This window comes from Taeniopygia guttata, chromosome 3, assembly GCF_048771995.1.
Source record: "Taeniopygia guttata chromosome 3, bTaeGut7.mat, whole genome shotgun sequence".
Classification (NCBI taxonomy): Eukaryota; Metazoa; Chordata; class Aves; order Passeriformes; family Estrildidae; genus Taeniopygia; species Taeniopygia guttata.
In genome coordinates, this window is record NC_133027.1 from 11,434,274 (window position 1) to 11,440,663 (window position 6,390).

The 6,390-nt window shown below is 39.7% G+C and overlaps 1 long non-coding RNA gene across 1 annotated transcript; it reads left to right on the top strand.

The window, feature by feature from the left end:
- The first annotated feature begins 1,800 nt into the window (after window positions 1-1,800).
- On the top strand, window positions 1,801-6,024 carry LOC140683625 (uncharacterized). The gene is made up of 3 exons (XR_012054827.1): window positions 1,801-1,929; window positions 4,373-4,475; window positions 5,647-6,024. It is a non-coding gene; the product is annotated as an uncharacterized lncRNA (long non-coding RNA).
- The last annotated feature ends 366 nt before the right edge of the window (window positions 6,025-6,390 follow it).

Genomic DNA, 6,390 nt, shown 5'->3' on the forward strand with positions numbered 1-6,390 from the left:
ACATTTGTACCAGTATGCCTTGTTTAATTGCATGTTTCTGATATGTGGTGTCTGTTCTTGAAGTGCTTTCTTTGCTGTTATTTTCAATTGTTCTAGTTGTTTAATAGGATTGTTATATGAACAGAGGGAAGCTGTAATAAAAGTACTGAAATGCAATGTCTTAAGAATGTAAGGGATAAGTTAATGAACAGTCTAATATTTGCCTTTCTCTGCATCTCAAGAATGTATTTTTAGTTCTCCTGATCTGTTAGTCTGTTTGTCTTGGTACAACAGAGCTTGAAATTTAGTATATGAATCTGTTAATGGCATTAAATATGTATAAATGAGTATACAGTGAGCTTTTCATTCTGCCAGAAAATAGTTCTCAAGGAATTATAGAGTGTTACTTGCAATGATGGATGTGAAGTGGCTCCCTCAGAAGATGTGCCCGTTTTTTGGCTGCTCATGCACCGCTTTCTAACACATCGCACTGCTGTGTGGGGGCCAGGGCTCTTGATACAGCATGCTTGCATTGGTATGATTTCAGGCAAACGTGTGGAATAGCTTAAAGGTTTAACTCTGTCAGTGTGTATTTCTAGGGGGAACTGCAGGTGTGAAATGTGGGCGCAGATACAAACGCCACCAAAATACACCAGGCTGGTATTCTCTGGTTTAGTTTGTTTCTCCTTTTGCTCTTTGTAGGCTTTTTTGACATGGAGCAATGCTGTGGAAGAGTCTGGTTTTCTTCAAAATACCCATGAAAGTAATAAGTGTTTTGAAAAATATCTATTCCAAGCACTGCAGGACATGCTATAAAAATGACGTCTAAATGTGTGATGGGTTTGTCACTTTACCGACAGGGATGCATAAAAAGTCAGCAATGTTAATTTTTAAGTACAGTTTTTGAGCAGTGTTTTTGTGACCTTCCTCTGTGTCTGCATAAATAAACTTTTAACTTGTCTTTGCAGAAAACAAAGAAGTAAACAAGACAAGTGGTCGACTTAATGATGGTATCCCCCAGGTCCCAGTGAAAAGAGGGGAATCAGAGTTTGATTCCTTCAGGCAGTCACTACCAGTTCTTGAAAAACAGGAAGAAATTGTCCAAATCATAAGGGACAATAAAATTGTTTTAGTTATAGGAGAGTCTGGATCAGGAAAAACGACACAGGTATGTTGCTTCAATGAAATAAAAACTATAACAGTATTTATTCTAAACTAATGCCAATTGTGTAACATTTGTGATATGGGATACTTTTATGCTATTTTAAGGCTTTCCTTTTCCTGTGTGATTGAAAATGTTGTTCCAATTCATTTTCTTGCTTTTGAAACACTAGGCCTCTAGATAGGTACTAGAAGCATAAATGATTCCTCACAATTTTCTGGTAGATACCATTTTTTCATTAAAATAATACAAAATATTGAAGGGAAAATAGCTGTGATGTTTGTATATCCCTTTTTCTTCTAAGGCTAGTTCTGTTCTTAGTATCCAGAGTAATCTATTTTTTGTGTTAAAATGAGAGATTATCTACAGGGCTTTTTTTTCTTTTTTTTTTTTTTTTGGATTTCTCTGAAGCAGGAGGGAGGCACTGTAAGTTTTTTTTTTAAAAAAACCTAAATAGGTTATACTTAGGAATTTATTTTCTGCTGATTCAGATTGGCTTGCTGTGATAATTGTAATGAAAAGTCTTTTGCAATGTGCAATATTGATATGCAGTTAATGGTTTCCCTGTGCTAACAAAGCTGTGACTTTCTCAAAAAGCAAATTTGAACCACTTCTTTACAGATCCCTCAATTTATCCTTGATGACTGCTACAAGAACGGAACTCCCTGTCGTGTGTTTTGTACTCAGCCAAGACGTTTAGCAGCTGTTGCTGTGGCTGAAAGAGTGGCAGCAGAAAGAAGAGAGAAGATTGGCCAGACAATTGGTTACCAGATCCGGTTAGAAAGCAGGTACTAATGGTATTTCTAAGTGTCGGTTGATCTTGTGTTGGTCTTGTGAATCTTGTGTACATTGAAACTGCAGTATGTTTGGGTTGCAGCCTCACAGGTGGGATATGTTACTGCAGGTAAGGAATACGTAAGAGTGAAAAGGATGGCTTACTTCCTGTGTTTTGCAGTTTCATGTAGAAGGTTGTCTTACAGAACTGAATCTCAGGTATTTTCTGTTGATTTCTTCTGCGGCGTGTATGCATGGAAATCCTTGTCTGATTTTCAGATCAAGTCTACACTTTCTTCTTCCCCCCCCCCCCCCCCCCCCCCCGCGTTTAACATGTGCGGATCCAAAAGGTCTGCAAGCTTTGAAGGTAGGTGTGAAAACCAGCATGCTGTAACAAATGTTATGTAGTGAGAGTTGATAGGAGCCATAAAAGGGAAAACAAAAAAATTGGAATGCGACTGATGAAGCTGAGCATTATTTACCAGTCTAGTCTGGACTAAATTTACTCTTCTTCAGCTTCTGTGTTTATAACATGAAGTGATGTAAAAGTAGAGATTTCAGTATCACTTGATGAATTTGTCTCTAAACAGAGCATGAATGGATTGTTTGGGGTTTTTACATCTTTGCACCATGTAGCGAAGTGACATTTCAGGGAAGGGCCAGCAGTTGAGATATGAGTGACCAGAAGATGGCTAAAGGTTGTGCTGCCTGAGTGAACAAAGATAACACATAGCTGATGAAAATGAATGCACTTGAACAACGAAGCCACAATAAGAATTCAAATGTGTGCATGAAAGCTCACAAGGATATTGAGAGATTAGAAGAGCTAGTGAAGATGTGTCACAAATAAGCTGGATGATTAATATATGGAAGTACTATGCTGGCAGAAGAAGAGCAGAGTCAGGTGAAAATGGTAGAATTACTGGAAGCAGCGCAGAAAATCCAGCTTGAGAAAAATCAATACAATTACTCCAGAGAAACACTGAAAGGGGGCGATAACAATATTTTGAGACGTGGACAAAAAAAAATTTGAGTGGATATGTTTAGAGGTGTTTATAGTAACACAGAAATATAATTTTTAAGGTTTTCTTAACTGTCTTCCAGAGAAAAGCTGTAGAGTACAGTACAGAGGAACTTTTCAGCTCTTTTAGGATGGCAGTACCAGAGAGAGTAGTGACAATTTCTGTTTTTATTGGGACAGCTAACTGTGCCCCAGGTATAGAATTGTAAAAGTTCAGTATTTTCACCTCCTGAAAAACCAGAGGATCACGCAGATGACTTTGTGATTTAGTCAGCTGTAATGAATTGTGTCTTCAAGGCAAGGCTTTGGCAGCTGTGGGGAGGCTTCTGTGAGGAGGTGCCAGAAGCCTCTTCTGTGTGTGACAGAGCCGGTGCCAGCCAAGACAGACCTGCCTCTGGCCAAGGCTGAGCCCATCTGTGGTGGTGGTAGTGCCTCTGGGACAGTGGGGAATGGGGGAGGAAAACCTGCACAACAGAGGCAGCAGTTCAAGAAGAGCAGTGAAAGCATGTGAGAGAAGCAGATCTGCACACAGGAAGGTCAGTGCAGGAGGGGAGGAGATTCTCCAGGTGCCAGAGCAGCCCATGGTGAGGCAGCTGTGGCCCAGCAGGCCGTGGAGGTCCGTGGTGCAGCAGGGATCCTCCTGTGAAGGATTCTGTGTTGGAGCAGGTGGATGCTTGAAGGAGGCTGTGATCCTCTGGGAAGTCTCTGCTGAAACAGGCTCCTGGCAGAACCTGTGGCCCTGGGGAGGGAGCCACACAGAAGCAGGTTTGCTGTCAGGATTGTGACCCTGTGCGGTCCCACACTGGAGCAAGCTGTTCCTGAAGCACTGCACCCTGTGGAAAGGGACCTGTGCTGCAGCAGTTCCTGGAGAACTGCAGCCCATGGGAAGGACCCATATTGGAGAAGCTCGTGGAGGACCCATGTTCCCGTGGGAGAGACCCACGTTCTCCTTGTCTTTCTCTGGAGCCTGGGAGTCTTTTTGTTGTGTTTCCTCTCCCCTGCCCATGGAGAGGACAGATAGAGTGGCTTGCGTAGGCACCTGGCGTCCAGACAGGCTCATCCTACCACGTGTAGACAAATACAAAGGCTATATCCAAGCACAGGCTGAGGAATTGGAACCTAGTTTTCCACATGGAATTTTCTAGTAAATTGAATGACATGCAGAGTTTCTTCACAGTTCTCTTTTCCTTCTTATTTATTAAAAATTGAATCTTATTCTTTCAATTAATCCATTGTCCAGAGTTTTGGGGCGCAAGCACTACAAATTGTTAGGAAATGTCTGTGAAAAGGCATAGTTTAAAAACAAGTGGTGTGCATGAATCTTTTGAGGAGAGAACTGTAATTTCTCTTCTGGTCAGCAGCTGCTTTAATTTTTGATCCATGGACAGCTTTAAATGGTGCAACCCCCTAAGTTGTCTCTGTGATGTGATCCATAGGGTTTCTCCAAAGACACTGGTAACATTCTGCACTAATGACATGCTTCTTGGCACGCTGATGGCAGGAGACAGCACCCTCTCCACTGTGACCCATGTTATTGTGGTGAGCATCCTGTGGTCTTTCATGTGGGGTGGAGCAATATGTATTGCTTTGGAAAATGAGGTCCTCATTTGTTTTATTTAAATTTGCTGAGCACTTTAGGTGTTTTTGTTTGGTAGAATCTGAATCAACTTTAAAGACTTTCTGAGTCCTCAGAGTAGAATGCATGTCTTGTGCAGTTTGGTGTTTTTCTGTGTGTTTGTGTTTTTCCTGTAAAAATGTCTTATTTTCATGCCAATGATTAAGTGTGGAATCAGGAGGAGTGGAGAAGGACAGAAGTGTAAATTTTTCTGAACTTCCGTGGTCAGGAGAAAATCCTTAGGGAGGCTTACATTGATGTGGTTCAATGTGATTGTGTCAGAATTTCTCTTACCATTTGTTTTAGCAATACAGGTTTTCAGTCCATTTGTTTGCCCAGAGTTTTCAAGATAATGTGGAGTCTAATTGCTAGCAAATTATTCAGATTGTTAATTTGTGATTATGTCAATATTCCTATTGTGGAATTGAATAAGGGGAACTGGAATGTTTTTGGCAAGATTTAAGTACTGAAGATTAAAAGGTAAGTTTAGGTGCCTGCCTGTTTATCAAAGTTTAAAAAGCATGAGAATGATCTATACATTCTTGATGTCAGCCTACAAACTTTGTATTTTGAGTCCTTGTTTCCTTCATTCATAATATAGATCAAAACAGAAGAATGAAAAAGATGATTAATCAGTTATGTGCCTTAACTTACAGGCTTTGTGTGTGACTTGTCTAAGCAATTTGCCTGTTTTTCTGATTATGTGGTGTCATACATTTCTTTAAATGCTTATCAATGGTGAAGTGAGAATTTATTAAAACAAAATTTGTAGTTTGTGGTGTTTTCTTGAAATTTGGCCTCAAATACACAATCAGAGAGGTTTCAGATATTCACTTTAGCCTCTGAAGTTAAAGTGTTTATGGCTTCAGCATTGCAATGCACTCAGCGCTGATAAAAACTTTTTGAGGTGTTTTAGTTTCTTTATGGATAGTTTTTTAAAAAAACCCTATTAGTTAAACTAGACTCACACATTTTAAGGCCTCTGTAATGTGCCACCAAAACATGTATTTTTTTTTTAGAGAAGTTTGTTTTTGTCAGAAGTTGTGATCCTGAATCTGTGATGGTTTTTCATCTTTTTTTCCCCTTTTGTTACAGGATGAAGTACATGAGAGGGATAGGTTCAGCGACTTCTTGCTAATAAAACTGAGAGATGTGCTGCAAAACCAGAATAATTTAAAACTAATTCTCTCTAGTGCTGCTCTAGATGCAAATCTCTTCATTAGGTATTTTGGAAGCTGCCCAGTAATACATAGTAAGTCTTGATTTTAAGTCTGAGTATACCTGCCTTGAGACTCACAGATCTTACTAAACTGTAGCAAATTATTCTGAGTAAAGGCACATGATTAATACACTGAGAATTACAGGAATCCTTGTTCCTTCTGTATGCAGGTTTCTTGTTTCTTGACTATTTGCACCTCATTCAGAGTGAGGTGTTTTAGTCACTGGGAGTTCTGTAAATGCAGATACATCCTGCCCCCCTCCACTCTTAATTAAAGAAGTAGGAAGAGGTTATTGAAGTTCTGTCTTCATGCTGATACAGGACTTAGAAGCTACATGAGTGTGATATGTATCAATGCATTCCAGTAGGATCTTACTCTTCAGGCTTTGTGAAGGTTGTTACTGGTTACTGGACAGATAACTGTACCAGTTCAGTTCAGAAATACAGGCTTAGACAGATTTGGTTTCACATGAAAAAAGGATCACATGATTCTCTGATTTAAAGAAAATTAGTAGTTGTTCATCTAGGTAAATATTCAGAAAAGACATCCAGTTTCGCTTATTTTGTGTTCAGACTCAGTTACCTGCAGTTAGACTACATTCAAATGCAAAGAAAAGTTA